Source organism: Haemorhous mexicanus, chromosome W (assembly GCF_027477595.1).
Source record: "Haemorhous mexicanus isolate bHaeMex1 chromosome W, bHaeMex1.pri, whole genome shotgun sequence".
Taxonomy (NCBI): domain Eukaryota; kingdom Metazoa; phylum Chordata; class Aves; order Passeriformes; family Fringillidae; genus Haemorhous; species Haemorhous mexicanus.
In genome coordinates this window covers 4,638,738-4,654,535 of record NC_082380.1, presented here as the reverse complement: position 1 = coordinate 4,654,535, position 15,798 = coordinate 4,638,738, and the positions used below count along the sequence as shown (strand labels likewise).

The 15,798-nt window shown below is 43.7% G+C and overlaps 1 long non-coding RNA gene across 1 annotated transcript; it reads right to left on the bottom strand.

Moving 5' to 3' along the window:
• Nucleotides 1–10,346: 10,346 nt before the first annotated feature.
• LOC132341414 (uncharacterized) lies at nt 10,347–12,335 on the bottom strand. Its single transcript, XR_009490187.1, has 2 exons — nt 12,070–12,335; nt 10,347–11,324 (listed from the first exon to the last, which is right to left on the bottom strand). It is a non-coding gene; the product is annotated as an uncharacterized LOC132341414 (long non-coding RNA).
• Between the last annotated feature and the right edge of the window lie 3,463 nt (nt 12,336–15,798).

Genomic DNA, 15,798 nt, shown 5'->3' with positions numbered 1-15,798 from the left:
TTCTCAGTCAAATTTCACGAGAACATGCGTGGTTCTCAGTAATAGATTTGAAAGATGCTTTCTGGGCCTGTCCATTAGAGGTGGGGAGCAGGAATTGATTTGCCTTCGAATGGGAAGACCCAGGCTGCAAACGTAAACAACAACTTTGGTGGACCCACCTCCCACAGGGATTCACAGAGTCTCCTAACCTATTTGGACGAGCCTTAGAGGATCTTATAAAATCCTTTGTACCTGGGGAAGAAATACAAATTCTACAATATGTGGATGACCTACTAATATCAGGCAAAGATCAAAAACAAGTCCAACAAGCCAGTATAAGTGTACTAAATTTCCTGGGAGAAAAAGGATTAAAAGTACCAAAGAAAAAACTCCAATTTGTAGAAGAAGAGGCAATGTACCTGGAGGATCTAATTGGAAAACGGGTACAAAAAGCTCAGGCCTGAAAGAGTTGTGGGGATCCCATCAATTCCACTACCCAAGACTAAAAGAGATGTAAGAAAGCTATTAGGTCTAACGGGCTATTGTAAATTATGGATTGATCAGTATACTCAAACTGTAAAATTTTTGTATGAAAAATTAATAAGCACAGAACCTGTAGCCTGGACTCCAGAGGATACCGAACAGTTCCAAGACTTAAAGTCTTGATTGATGAAAGCCCCAGTTTTGAGTCTGCCTAATTTAAGAAAACCATTTAATCTGTTTGTTAATGTTAATGAAGGGACAGCATATCGAGTAATAACCCAAGATCGGGGGGGGAAGCAGGAAGATAGTGGATTATCTGTCAAAATTATTCGATCTGGTTGCAAGGGGGTGGCCAGCCTGTATTCAAGCGGTGGAAGCCACAGCTACCTTATTAGAAGACACTCTCTCCTGGGTTGACTATATGATGCTTTTATCCCCAGTTGTCTGCTCTGTTTATGCTGAATAATAAGTTTTGCACCTTTAAGACTTGTTCCAGAGAAGGAAGGGGGGAGAAAAGAAGCGCGCAGTTTGTTTTCAGACACTGTACTCACTCCTACACATTCCTGCTTCTGAACTGTGTTGTCTACAGATAGACAGCAAGACAGAGCTCTCCTTTATTTTAGTTAGTTTTAGCTAGCTAAGGCAAAGTTCCCTAGACTATATTTTTTCCCCCTTTTCTTTAGACCTGTTTAAACCTGCTCTAGACTGAACACCCAGAAGAGCACCAGCAGCTCACACCTGTGGCCCACTGGGCCGGGCCTGGGCTGTGACATTTCCAGCGCCAGAAGGACTGATAAGAGACTAAGTGAACCAAGCTACAACCCAGGGAGGGGACTTTTCTGAGTTTGTCATATCTTTTAGAACAGCAAAAATTTATATTTTTTAATATTATTTAAGCTTTATTGTTTAATAAACAGGTTTTTCCACCTTTCTCCAAGGAGATATATTTTCCCAAACCGGTTGGGGGAGAGGCCAATTAAATCTGCTTTTCTAGAAGAACCCCTTTAGGAGTTCTCTCCCAAATGTGCCCTGAACCAAGACACACTCTAAAGCTTGCATTCAATGGGAGGATTTGAGTACATAGACCACACAACTTGAGGACAGTGTTAAGCCAAAAAGCTCCTGAGTGGCTAACAGACAGCTGTGTCCTGAGGTATGAAATAACCCTGATGAATATCGCGAATCTAGAGATTGTCACCTCAAAATGCTTAAATCCTGCTCAATTCTTAATGGGGGAACCAATGGAAAATTTAGAGCATAATTGTATAGAGCTAACTGAGATACAAACAAAAGTAAGAGAAGACCTAGAAGAAGACCCCTTACCATATGAAAGGATCTTGTATATAGATGCATCCTCTCGAACTATAATGGGAAAAAAAGCATCAGGATATGCCATTATTGAAGCAGGGGAAAACAAAGAAAAAGGGAAATTACCCTCAAATTAGCCTGCACAAAGTTGCGAGATATATGCCTTAAAGAGAGGTTTAGATTTATTAGTAGACGATATAGGGACAATCTACATGGATTCTAAATATGCCTTTGGGATAGCTCATACCTTTGGGAAAATCTGGCAAGAGAGGGGATACCTTAACTCAAAAGGGAAAAATCTGGCACATGAAAGTCTGCTCAGGGAAGTACTCGAATCCCTCAGAGGACCAAAAGAAATTGCCATAGTCCATTATAAAGGCCACTAAAAAGGGGATACCTCTGAAATCCAAGGAAACAAATTAGCAGAGCTGGTGGCCAAAGAAGCAGCCTTGGAAATGGGGGATCCAGTCATAGTCCTAAGGGTAAAAGAAGACCAGGGAAAAATAAGGGAAGAGGGGGTACCAATTTTCATCGACAAGGAGCTAAATAAATAGAGAAAATGGGAGGGGTAAAAACAGAGGATGGAAAGTGGTGGACCTCAGATGGGCGACAAATATTCAACCGAATAATAACCAGGAAAGTGATGGAAGAGATACACCGATTAACTCACTGGGGAATGCAAGGAATATGTGATCATTTCCTGAAACATTACATGGGGATGGGAATATATGAAATAGCCAGATCCATCACAGGAGAATGTCTAACCTGCCAAAAAGTCAACAAAAAAGTGATGCAAAAAAGCACTCTGGGAGGGAGGAAATTAGCCATAAGACCTTTCCAAAGTATTCAGGTTAATTTTACTGAATTAACTCCAGCCCAAGGATATAAACACCTATTGGTCATAGTTGACCATCTAACCCACTGGGTTGAAGCATTCCCCATGAGAAGGGAGACAGCCCAAACTGTGACAAAAGTTCTCTTGGAAGAAATTATTCCAAGATACAGGCTAATAAATATTATTGATTTGGACCATGGCCCCCATTTCACATCCAGTGTTCTGCAACAGGTCATCAGTGCCCTGGGAATAAAATGGGAGTTACACACCCCTTGGCACCCTCAGAGTTCTGGGAGGGTCGAGACGGTGAATCAAACTTTAAAGAATATCTTAACAAAATTGGTCTTAGAAACCCAATGGAATTGGGTCAAATGTTTACCACTAGCCCTATTACGAATAAGAACAAGACCCAGAACAGATCTAGGGGTGTCTCCGTACGAAATGTTGTTTGGGCTGCCTTTCTTGCTTACCCCGTACAGTATTGAGGAACATCTAGAGGGGGGACAGCAATGCAAAAATATATAGAAACAGTAAAAACAACCCTAGAAAAACTAAGGAAAAAGGGCTACCTCCCCCAAACTTCCCCACTGAACTGTAAAATACATTGTATTAACCCCGGAGACTGGGTATTGATTAAATAATGGAAAAACCCTCCATTAACTGCTCTCTTTGAAGGCCCCTTCCAGGTGCTGCTTACAACAAACACCACAGTAAGAACAAAGGAGCAGGGGTGGACTCATGCAAGTCGAATGAAGGATCCAGTACAACCCCCAGCTGAGGCAAGCGAATGGACTATAGCCAGCAGAGACAATAAAGACTTGAAATTGGTCCTGAGGAAAGTTCCGAAAGAAGCACAACCCTGAACATGACCCTCCCCACAGGAAACATCCACAGTTATCCTTATATCCATAAATTTGTTAATGTTTGTTAAAGTATAAGTTTTGTTCGGCTAAGAATTGGCAATCAAAATAACATCTCAGTTTCTGGTACTGTTCCATAGAGCACTCTCCTTGCAACCCTAATTGGGACCAAATTGAAAAGAGGGAGTCGGTACAATAAGGGTCATGGCAGAATGTCTCCAGAAGAAGGGGAAACCAGAGGTGGGAGGCAAGACTGGATCGGGAACTAGCTCTGGGAAAAACTCTCAGGGCACCCAGAAAACCCCTGTGGATCGAGAGGTGAGAAGGCCAGCCCGTACCAGACTCCCACTCGTAGCAATGCTACTACTCATCTACTTCAAAGGAAGTGGAGGAAACACTTGTGAGAAGTGTTACTATCCCTTGTATAAAGGAGATACAGTAAGTGTATTAATCAGAGTACACACAAACATGAATCTCAAATGTATCGATCACTCCCAGTTAACAACCTGTAAAGAAGATAATGAAATATATTAGCTGGCTAAAAATATTGCAAACCCAAGCCAGAGGATGTCGGGAGAGTGCTCTTTGAAAGATGGGTATGTTTTGAACAAGAAAGTGAAACCAACTTAGAGGATACATTCAAAGAGAAAGAAGTGCAACTGAAAAGACAAAGAGATAGAGGGGGACAAATATATGGGAATAATCTTTTTATCAATATGGTGGAAAAGATTACAAAAGAATTTAATTTACCTGATTGTTGGGTGTGCGAAGGGACACACTTAAGTGAAATTTGGCCATGAGACAGTATCAGTTTAGGTCCCTTAGACATTTTAAAATGGATTACATCAAGAAAAAGCATGGTAGTATGTTCCATTAGTAGTAATCAAGTTACAATAAGCAGCCCAGCTCAGCTCCCTGGAGCAGCCTCTGGGCTGACTGACTGACACGGGCAGTTGCTTGGTGATCCTCCAGCTAGCCCTCACCTCCTGGCCCGTGGCAAGAGTGGCTGCCCCCATCCGCCCCTCAGGTAGGTCTGGGTGGCAGCAGAACAGGGCTGCCTAACTCCTGGAGGCAGCAAATCCCGAGTCGGGGAAGCTAGAACAAAGGAGATGAGAGGGGCCACTTGTATAAGTTCCGAAACCAGTCCTCAGTTTCTTGCTTCACATTGCCGATCATGTTTTTTATCTCACTAATTGAAGCATGGCAGTTTTGACTCTTACTAGATAGGTTGAAACAACAAAGTCCCTCAAATTCTTGGCACCCATGCCCATGTGCCAGCAGCAAGAAATCAATGGCAGCCCTGTTTTAGAGAGTCACTTTCCTGGTTATTTCCTCATCTTCTAGGAGGTTGTTGAAGGCAGTAGATGTTAGATTTGCCTGCTTTGTAACCCAACATTCAAGGTTTCCCAATTCTCTTAAAGCTTTGGCTGCTGCCACCCAGGGGAGGAAGACTGAGACAGCAACCCATTTAGATTTGGCCCAGTAGTGAATTTCGGCATAGCAATGTTCATCAAATTGGTTTGCACTCCTTTTTGAATTTTAATTCTATTTTGGTTGTTCCAAATTGAAATTTGGGTCATGTTGGGGGAAGCAACGGACAGCCGCCCTAGGGTGCACGGACCTCCGAGAAGACAAGAAGGGATTCCGGGGTAGGCACGATCACTGCAAATAAAAAATCATACCTTTTTCTAATTTTCTAGGGTAAGTATCATCAGTAGAGGGTACATTTATTTTTGTAATATGCTGGCACAAATTTTTTGTGGTGAATTGAATTTTATGTTGTTTTACAAATTCATATAGGTCGGTTCGAGAACTGGACTGAAAATCAAATTGAATGCAAAATAAAGTTTTGGCAGAACCCAAAATTTCAAATTCTTTTCAATTGATGGACGGTACAGAGAAGGCAAAACATGGAGCATCTACTAGGTGCTAGGGAATTTGAAAGAAACAATCTTTGATGTTTGGGGGAGCATTGATGGGGACGGCATCCCTGGTTGGAGAGACCCCATGTCCTCAATCACATCATTTATTCTCCGCAAATCGTGGAGGAGGTGCCACTTGTCCTTCCCTTGCTTTCTGATGACAAACACTGGGGAATTCCAAGGGCTATTTGTTGCTACGATGTTTCCTCTTGCCAATTGGTACTCCACTATTTGGGTGAGCACACTTAATTTTTGTTTTTTTAGTGGCCACTGTTCTACCCAGACAGGTGTATCAGTTAGCCAATTCAATTTCTGGATAGGGCGCTCTTCAGTGACCATTATTAAAATCCTGGGGAGCCTTTGGGATTTCAAGTTTGGCTCCTCATTGGGACATGGTGTCTCTCCCCAATAGGGTAACCTTGGAATTTAAAACGAATGGCATATAGAAGCCAATTGTCCATTCGGTCCCTCAATTTTTACAATACTCCTTGATCCTTTTGCTTTGATCTTTTTGCCAATTGAGTCCCCTCGACACCTAAAACCTTACTCGACACTTTTTGCAGCTCCTATTGTGATGGCCATTTGTGTGGGGGAATGACCGTCACATCTGCTCCCGTGTCCATCCTCCCTTGTAATTGGCTGGAATGCCCCCCGCACTTTAGGCCACACCAAACAAGGGGCTTGTCCTCTCCTACGATCTCGGTGAAATAAACAGAAAGGTCCAGGTCATCAAAGAGGGCATGTGGCATTGGAACAGCCTGAGCGATGACCTGGCCCTTTGGTAAGAAGAGGGGGAGATGCACACAGTGCACCATGAGAACAATACGCCCCTGGTCGGGTGATAGAACCCCTGGAGTGATTTCGATCTCGGGGGGCGGGGTTGTACTTGGTGTCCCCAATGACAACGTACTTGCAGTTTAGCTCTTTTGGGTGCTTATGGTCCTCTGGTTGATGAATCTGGAAGTCGAGTCTGGGCTCTGCTTTGATGATGTGCTAGTCCTAAGATGAAAAAATTAAAAAGTCAGTCAGTTCTAGTCTGTAAGGTGCTCGTTTGCTTTTGGTGGTAACATGACCACTTACAATCTCTCCATGGTCTGCCCCATTTTTGTCAAGGCGCGGGGCAGACCTATGCTCTTGACTTAGTTTTTTTGTTGTGTAACTTCCCCCCCCCCTCCTCCTCCCCTGCTTGGAGGTGCCTTTCCTAGGAAAGGACACTGGTACATAAAGTGTCCCTCTTGATCACAATGGAAGCATTTTCTCCTTGGCAGTTGATTCTCTTGTGGGACAGAGGCTGGAGCTGCCACCCTTTCCTGCACTGCAGGTCTCCTTGGAAGGTCTTCCACCCCTACCATTGCCTTCTGTGTACACGCCTCAATTAGCAAGTCTAAGGTCCGTGGAGGCGTTGATGGAAGCGCCAGGATGACCTTTCGGTAGGCCTCGTTTGCGTTGCTTGAAGCTACCTCTAGAATCAGTTGTTCTTGTGCATTCAGATCTTCTACCCTTTTTTCACCAGCAGCACGTAATCCATCTACGAAATCTATGAAAGGATCTGCAAAAGACTGTTTTAAAGAAATATGGGGTTGAACGGGCTCTTTTGAGGGCATAACCTGGGAGGCTTTCTTTGTGATTTCTTTGATCTGGTCTAACACCCTTTTAGGAATTCCCCCTGCTTATTACCCTCACCGATGAGATGGTTTAAAGTGATTTCATCCTCATCTCCATCAGTGGCAAATTCAGGAACCTGCAGGAGCTGTGGAAGGAGGTCCCCAAGTAATCTTTTCCACATTCTTTCCCATAATTTGTATTCTGATGAGGGGAGCAGGCATGTAAACAGTCGCTTTAAATCAGCAGGGACCAGCGTGTTAGAGGTGAATGTGGCTGTTAAAAGCCTTCTAAAAAACTCACTTTTGCAGCCAAATTCTCTTTGAGCTCTGTAGAGTTCCTTAATGTTTTGATACAAGAGGGGTTCCCATCTAGGGTGCTTCCCCCTTGCATCATAGATGACTGGGGCAGCAAAAAAGGAATTATTGTTTTCTGTGTCTTCTGGTTTCTCAGGTGTCTCACTCCTAGTTTCCATGACATCATGGGACCAGGAAGTTTGACTGTGGGTAACAGGAAGTTGGTGTGCAGAGCTAAGGGCTGAGAGGTGGAGACCTGGACAGAAGTTGGGGTGGAGACTTGGGTGGACACAACTGAAGAGGTGGGGACTGTTGATGATGTAATGAGGGGAGGAGCAGTCTGGTGGAACTGTCAGAGGGGCCAGATAATTTTCTCAAAGGAAGGGGAGGAGTCTGAGGGAAGGGAGGAGTTGAGGGGCTGGAAGGGATGAGGTAATTGGGAGGGAAGAGGGAGAAAGTGATTATGGGAAGAAAAAACACAAGTGGGGGGCCACATCATGTGGTGACCGCCATTTTGTGCTCCTTCCTTAAAATAAAGAGGAACCATCTTGAGAACTCGGGTCAGGATTTTGAACTGGGAAAATTGGGGTGGATTGAGGGATTAGGGAGAAGTCCCTAACAGTGTGGCCAGCACTGTCAGGGCGAGGATACTGAGGGATAGTGGGGAGCAAGGGAGACAGTGGCAACCCTGTGCCTTTGGACGGGTTGCTTCCCCCAACCCATCCGGTGCAGGGGACAAGGGAGTAGGAGAAGAGGGAGGGGAAGAAGGGAATTTAGGGAGAACTGGGGACAAACTTGATGATTGTTTTTTAGCTTCCTTCTCTTGATCTTTGACTAAATCCCACATTAACAGAAATAATTGCATGAATCCATCCTTTACAGAAGGGTCACCCCTTTTTGTTATCTCAGTGAGTCTCCCACCCACAGCTTTCCAGAACTCAAATGTTTGTACATCTTGGGGGGTGACTTTTGGGAAGTTAAAAAACAGCCATCTCACTAATCTCTAAAACACCCTTTGAAAAATTCGCTCCCCTCTCCCCCAGGGATCCTGCAACTTGGGTAAAAACCTCTCGCTGCTGAGTAGACAGACGAGTGCTCATCCTGTCTACCCAGCACTACCTCCACCCTCTCCTTGCAGTTAAAACAAGAGGAACAAAAGGGAAAGGGCCCAGGAGATCGACGGGGATGGAATGCTCACACTGCGTGCTATGTGTCCCCTACCCCAGGAATGCAGCCACCAGACACCTGAGTCCCTTGTCGGGTCCGACCCAGCCACCAGGGTACTCATCAATCCGACGAAAAAACTGCAAGGAAGGTCTCTGGTTTCAGAAGAGACCCTCCCGGACACCTGGAGGAGGGTTTTCTCTTCTTCCGCTAGGAGCACCACTGGCAAAAATGCAGCATGCTCAAACAGAGGCACTGACACCACCAAAAGCTTCACCACTCCGGGGAACTCCTGCCCAGAGGACAGCCTGTCCCATGGGGTCCTTCCTCCTCACGTTGGTGCGCCAGCTGACATGGGCAGTCGCTTGGTGATCCTCCGGCTAGCCCCCACCTCCTTGCCTGTGCCAAGAGTGGCTGCCCCCTATCCGCCCCTTGGGTCGGTCTGGGTGGCAGTAGAGCAGGGCTGCCTAATTTCCAGAGGCAGCAAAGCTGCTCTGTGCAGCTGCTGGTAGGAATCCCAAGTAGAGGAAGCCAGAACAAAGTAGATGAGAGGGACCACTTGTATAAGTTCTCAAGAGGGTTTAATCTCCGAGAGAGTCCACAGACAAGTGACAAAGCTCCAACAGGGTAACATCAACTTAAGAGCAGGAGAAGGTACTAGGGGAGGATGACCAATAGTAGAACAGCAGGAGAAGAACGTAGGGCAGGGATCAGATTCTAGGTAACCAATAGGGGATAACATGGGAGGGGATCAGGCTTGGCACACCAATGGAACTTCGAGGGAAGGGTGATAGACAAGGAAGGTTCTAGAGAAAGGGGTGGGGTTACATTTGATGAACAAGGGAAGAGGGCAGTACTTCCAGGATTGGCAGGGAAGGGTCTGGAAATCAGGGAGGTGCAAGGGAGACTGACATGGGGATTGACATAAGATTAAGTGGGAAAATAGTATTAAACAACTTCAGGGCAAAACCATTGGGGAAACCGAATGGGGTACATGGAACAAACCACAATAAACTCACAATAAGGAACACCTTAAGATTACAACAGAAAAACCATCTACCACAACTGACAGAAGCTCACAGCCAATGGGAGCTCTCCTAAGATATAGACATCTTATTGGTTCAGAGTCTGGGGGCACGGTGATAGAGCAATGAGCTGTCTCGACGCCGGAGTTTTGAATGGGCTATAAAGGGTGCTGGACACAATAAACTACGCTGTTTGCTGATGACCAAAGGGGGTTCTCTCGTGTGTTACATCTCAGACATACAAACATCACGGATTCTACTGTACTATGTGGTGATCCCCTGCCGTGAAGACAAGCAGTCCATGAACCCATGGATTATGCCGAGAGAGACAGACTGAAAAGCTAAAAGAGAACAGAAAGAGCCTGAAAATAGGCAGCAAAGGCTGCAGGAGCTACCTTTGCGACAAAGGTTGCAGGAAATTACAGCCAAAGGGCTGTGTGGAAAAATAAACCAGAGAAGCTGTAAAAGCTGGAAAGAAAGAGGATGGAAGAGCCTGAAAATAGGTGGCAAAGGCTGCAAGGATACAAGTCGCAACAAAGGTTGCAAGAATACTCAGCCAAAGGGCTGTTTGAAAAAAGAAACTGGAGAAGTTGAAAAAAGAAGAAAAACCCCATCAGAGACCATGGGTGCTTGGTTTTCGACATCAGAAAACCCCACAATACAGGTATGGAAAATTTTCTTTAAGGAATGGGACATAGACTATGATGAAGAAGCCCTGTTTAGATTAATTACACAGGCAAACTACCATGGGTTTAACACAGCAAAAGAAACTGCCTTTGATCTTAATACTTGGGAACGAACTGGTCACTTTATATTAAAGGCAGCCTCAAAAGGGGAGGAAAATGCAATAAGAATTAAAAAACCATATAGGCTTTGTGGAAAATGTCAATCACTTTTTTTTTTTAATTTTAAAAGTTTAACAGTAATAAAATGGTCATAAAGATAGTAATAAAATTAGAGTAATAAAACTTTGGACAATTAGGATGAGGACAATAGGAGACAATAAAAACAAAAAGTTACAGACGGTCTGGGTTCCTCTTTCTGGGCAAAATAAGCCCAAAAAAGGACACGCGTTAACAGAGGATTAACCCTTATAAAATAAATAGGGCAGATCTTTCTCCTTTTTAATGCCTTTATTAAAAATCAGCTCGGGTGGGAAGAATCGACTGGCTGCGTTCATGTCGTCGCTGCTTCCAGGAGTGGCATGGAGGAGGAGGAAAAAAATGCAGCTTTGTCCACTGGTCTGCAGGCAGAGCTGGGGGTTACGTCCTCACGAGAGCACCAGGATGTTCCCACTTTTATAGTTTGACATTCGGGGTCCTCTTTCTGGCCGACGTCTTTTTAGGTTATGGTGAAAGGTAAAAAGGGTCTCAGCGGGCACTGGATTCTGTTCCTCACTTCTAGACATCACTTCGATCTCTTAATTTTGTGTTGGCTGGTTGTTTTTAAGGGTTTTTGTTAGGTTTGGTGAAATATTTTTCCTCATTTGCATGTTAGTCCGGTCGTGGGGGGGGGGGGGGGGGGGTGTGCCATCCTCCAGGCAGCAGCAGGGTGGTACTCGACAAAAAAGGGGAATTCTCAACAATTGGGAGTTAATGACTGACTATTAACAGGTGATTACAACATGAAACTATCAACAAGGAACAGTTAGAACTCCTCCCTGGCAGCAACTGGCCCAACCTGTGAACTCTGCAACCTTTAACAAAATGGTTAACTTTCCTACTCATAACACTTAAAAACAATAGCCTGTTGCATATTCATACACCTCAAACATGATGCATAAATTCCATTCAAACCAAGGATTCTGTCTGGTCAGTGTCAACTTCTTAATCCTAACGGTGTCTTCAGGACTGAGAGAGGCGGGAAGAAATTAGTTAGTTAGTTTCTTCTGATACGAGAGCAATAAATTCTTTTTCTCTGAAAGATTTAGGTGTCCTGTGGCTGCTATCTCGCTGCATGTTGTCTCTTTAAAAAAGTATCTTAGATAGCATAGTTTCTATTTTAACATTATGTTATAACCTATAACTATATTTAACACACTACTTAAGAAAATTAATACAGCATAACTTTCTAACATAACACATATAATATTCATTTTAATATTTGCAAAAAGCCAATCATAATATACATATTTTTCACATTTACTACAAAAACGACATTTTATCTACAAAACTACATTTACCATACTATTAAAATATTAATACAGCACTACTAATCAATACAACACAATACATACAGTTAATATCTGCGTAGAGCCATATAACATGCACTTTTCACAGGCTTGTTTTGGATTTAATAAGACTATTAAATACTGAACTATATGGGGAAGAAAACACACCGGAGGAGTTTTTGGGGGAGATGGACACCTCTCTAAGCCCCCAGAGCACGCGGCAGGACACAATGGCCAGCAATGCCGCCCCACTTGGCCGAGCTGCTTTGAACTACCCCCCCATGTCAGCATTGTTCCCGGGAGAACCATCCCCTACATCTCCCCAGCAAGGAGCGGCCCCGCCACGCAGGGAGACAGGAGGCCCGGCAGGGTCCCAGGGATGCCGGGGCGCCCTATGCGGGCACCATGAAAATGCCACCCAGTACCTGCCCGGCACAGCTGCTGCAGAAGCTTGGACGGTGCCGCCATTTCAGCTGCGCTGCCAGTGAGCATGACGCAGCTCCAGCTCGGTGCTGTCTCCGGGACCACCCCCCTGCCATCGGGGCTGACCACGCTCCTCAATGCCATGGAAACACCCAGACCGTCCCTGTCCAGAGGTGGTTGGCTCAGTCCGCAAACTGCGCTCACAGCCCCGCCTCAATAAACCACGCCTGTCTGCCACTGCAACACAGGGGTGGAACCCGAGATGACCCAGATGTTACCACTACGTCACACCCGGAAGCACACCGGAACCAGGAAGCTCCAACACCATGATACAGAGCCCTGTTCCCGGCACCAGCTCTGGACATGCAGCTGTCACTGCCGCAGCACCATGGCATCTACAGTCAAGGTCCCAACAAGCTGAGGAAGTCCCTACGACCCTGCTGCTGTCAGCTCCAGCCCCCTTCGATGTTCCCAGCAGGAAACATTCCCACCCGAGAGCCGGTAATCTTCTGGACAGAGGTAAAACAAAAGGGTATAGAATGTGGAGATATAGAAGGGGCTGAACTAACTCCTGTCCCCATGGGCTCACCATCATCAGAGAACTGGCAAGAGGGGGAGGGAACAGTTACAGCATTCCCAGTGATGCAAAGTAATGGGACAACATCTGGCAAATACATACCCTTTAATTGGCAAATCTGCTCAGAGCTTCACCAGCTAGCTGCTAAACATGGGTTAGGATTGCCTGCTGTTGCAAATATGCTTTGATTTATAAGAGTTAATGAACTAACTCCCTATGATATGAAGCAGATTGCGAAACTGCTCGGTACTCCGGTGCAATTCATAATGTTTGAATTGAGCTGGAAAGCTTATGCAGAAGATCAGGGACTAAAAAAAACTCAAGAGCTTTGCAGCAGAACCCATGTTTTGTGGCAGGGATCTCTCAACTTATAGGACTGTCCCCCATGGAAGACCCACAAATCCAAGTATGTTTGAACCCCTTTATTCTAGCCCAAGCAGAGGATTTAGCAACAAAGAAGCAAACAAAAAATCCTAACAGCTCCTGTCCAAACAGGAAGCTTTTATCAATCAAACCCCAAAAAAACTTCACAGACACCCTGCCTTCTGATATTTCGACAATAGGAAAGGTTCCATATTCCAAAAACTAATAAACTGATAACATATGTAAAGGTAAAAATATTGAATTGGTACCACAAAAGAATTACAAAATTGTGCAATTGTTTGTTAAATATGCCTTAGAGTTCATAGTACAATATCTGTAATTTCTGTTTACATTTATTAAAATCATAATCGTTAAGCCTATGGTAGCTGATTTTACTAAAGTTATTAAGAAAGTATTACATTCCTTTCTCAGGCATGGGCTGCTGTGTATCAAAGAGATCATAGGATATATATTAATAAATCATCTCTTAGTATTCCTAATAGCCCTGCTTGCATTATTTCTAGATCTGTTACCAAATAGCATATATGAGCTAGCTACCAAGCCCTGGGATTAACTGACAGGGGCTTCTCCCAGTCACGTCTCATATGAAGCTGCAAGCATTTCACTGGCCAGATCTCGAGGGGGCATGGAGTTCAGACCAATGAGAATATCCAGACTGGCTCTTTCAAAAGTCTTTATAAAGGGTAGGCCAGAGGATAAACTTCCTCTGTTGCCACACGAACATCAGGGGTGAGCTGTTTCTGTCTCCTTGCTCCTCAACCCTCCCCCCCATCAGTCGTAATATAGATCAAACCTGAAGATAAAAACAATCTAATCATCTTAACATTATAGGTCCATTGACACATACACAGAATGTTAATTTACTAACTTCATAAGCAAATTTCAACTGCAAAGTCTCTAACCAAGAATTAACCACCTATCATCATTTCAAAACATAAAGTCACTTGTTAAAGTCAATAACAAAATTTCTAACTCCTAACAAAAGGAAAAAAGTAGATTACTCACACTGTTATTCATGCTAACAAAATTTCCTTACAGTAGAATACTGTTCAAAACCAATGTTTTGTTCCTATTCTTATTTACTATACAAAGAAAAAAGGGGAAAAAAGGTTGGGGTGAATTCATACCCCCTTTTTTGAGTCTTAAGTAATATAATGTTCTTATGTTTGAAAATGAATCATGTAACAGTACAATGATCCTATGATAATTCATCTGCCTAAAAAGACAAGGTAAATGCATTACAATGAACACTGGAAACCACAGACACCAGCCTGATGTCCCTTCAACAGACATTACATAGCCATGTAACCAGAACAATAAGTAACTACCTCACAGAAATCTGTGACTTTTGAAACAACAGTTCATAGAAGGACTCTGTTCATTTATGAATTGCCTTATCTGTTAAGCTTGTTTTTTATTACACTACTAAAGTTGAGTGTTTCAAGGTTTTCTAATTTCAGTTCAGAGTTAAGATATAACTTAGAGCTTTGTTTATAAACTATTTTTCATGTTTACAGACTATTTTCTGTTTACAAATTGTTTTGCTAGGTTTCTGTTTACAAATTGTTTTCTCTGGTAGTCAGATTTTCTTCAACAGTTTTAGGAGTTAAGTAGCTTGTTGTTAAAATAAGCTATGATTTTTAACCTAAACATTAAGAAATTCTTACCTACAGACTGAATCAATATACTGCACCTTCACTAATATATGTCATGCAAGTTAAAACCATGCTGTTTCTGTCACCCTGTTTGCTAGGGACTCCTACAAATAGATGACAGAGAACAGATCACAAATTTTAGTAAAGACAAAACTGTGAGATGTTGCATTAGTATTAATCACGTTATGATAAGCAGCCCAGGTCAGCTCCATGAACCAGCCTCTGGGCTGACTGACTGAATCACAGGCAACGGGAGCTCTCCTAGGATGCAGGCATCTTATTGGTTCAGTCTAGAGGAAAACAAGTAGACCAATGACTTGTCTCATCCCAGGAGTTCTGAATGGACTATAAAAGAAAGTTCTGGACAATAAATCATGCTGTTTGCTGATGATCAATGGGAGTTTGTTGTGTGTTGTCTCAGACATACAAACACCACGGATTATTAATGTAATACCCCTGATGGGCCTAGTCAAAATACCTGGGGAAGAATGGCTCAGCAGGAAGAATTAAAAAAAGAAGACCAAGCAGTATCACTATACCCCTTCCAGGAAGTTCCATTGGGAGGGGCACAAGGGGGAATTGGGTTTGTCACTGTCTCACTCAATTCCTCCAACATGAGAGCATTTCAAAAAGGAATTAAGAGGTCTACTAGAAGATCCTATTGGATTATCAGAACAAGTAGACCAGTTTTTAGGAACTAATATTTATACTTGGGAGGAAATACAATCTATACTAAACCTTTTGTTTACATTCAAAGAAAGATGATTTGAGCTGCAGATATGTGAATATGGAAGAGGGAACATGTAAACAGACCCCCTGGGGAGGATCAAAAGCCATTAGAGTGCCCGATGTGGGACCACAATAACCCCAGGGGAAGGCAAAACATGGAATAGTACAGAGCATTAATTTTCAGGGGAATTAGGGAAGCATCTCCCTGTAATCAGAATGCCCATAAAGTGTTAACAGAGCAACAAAAGAAGGAGGAAACTACAACTGAATGGCTGGAGAGGTTACAAAAGAATATGAGGCGGTACTCAGGAATGGACACTGATACAGAGGCTGGACAAACACTGTTAAAATGACCTTTGTCACCCATGTATGGCCGGATATAAGAA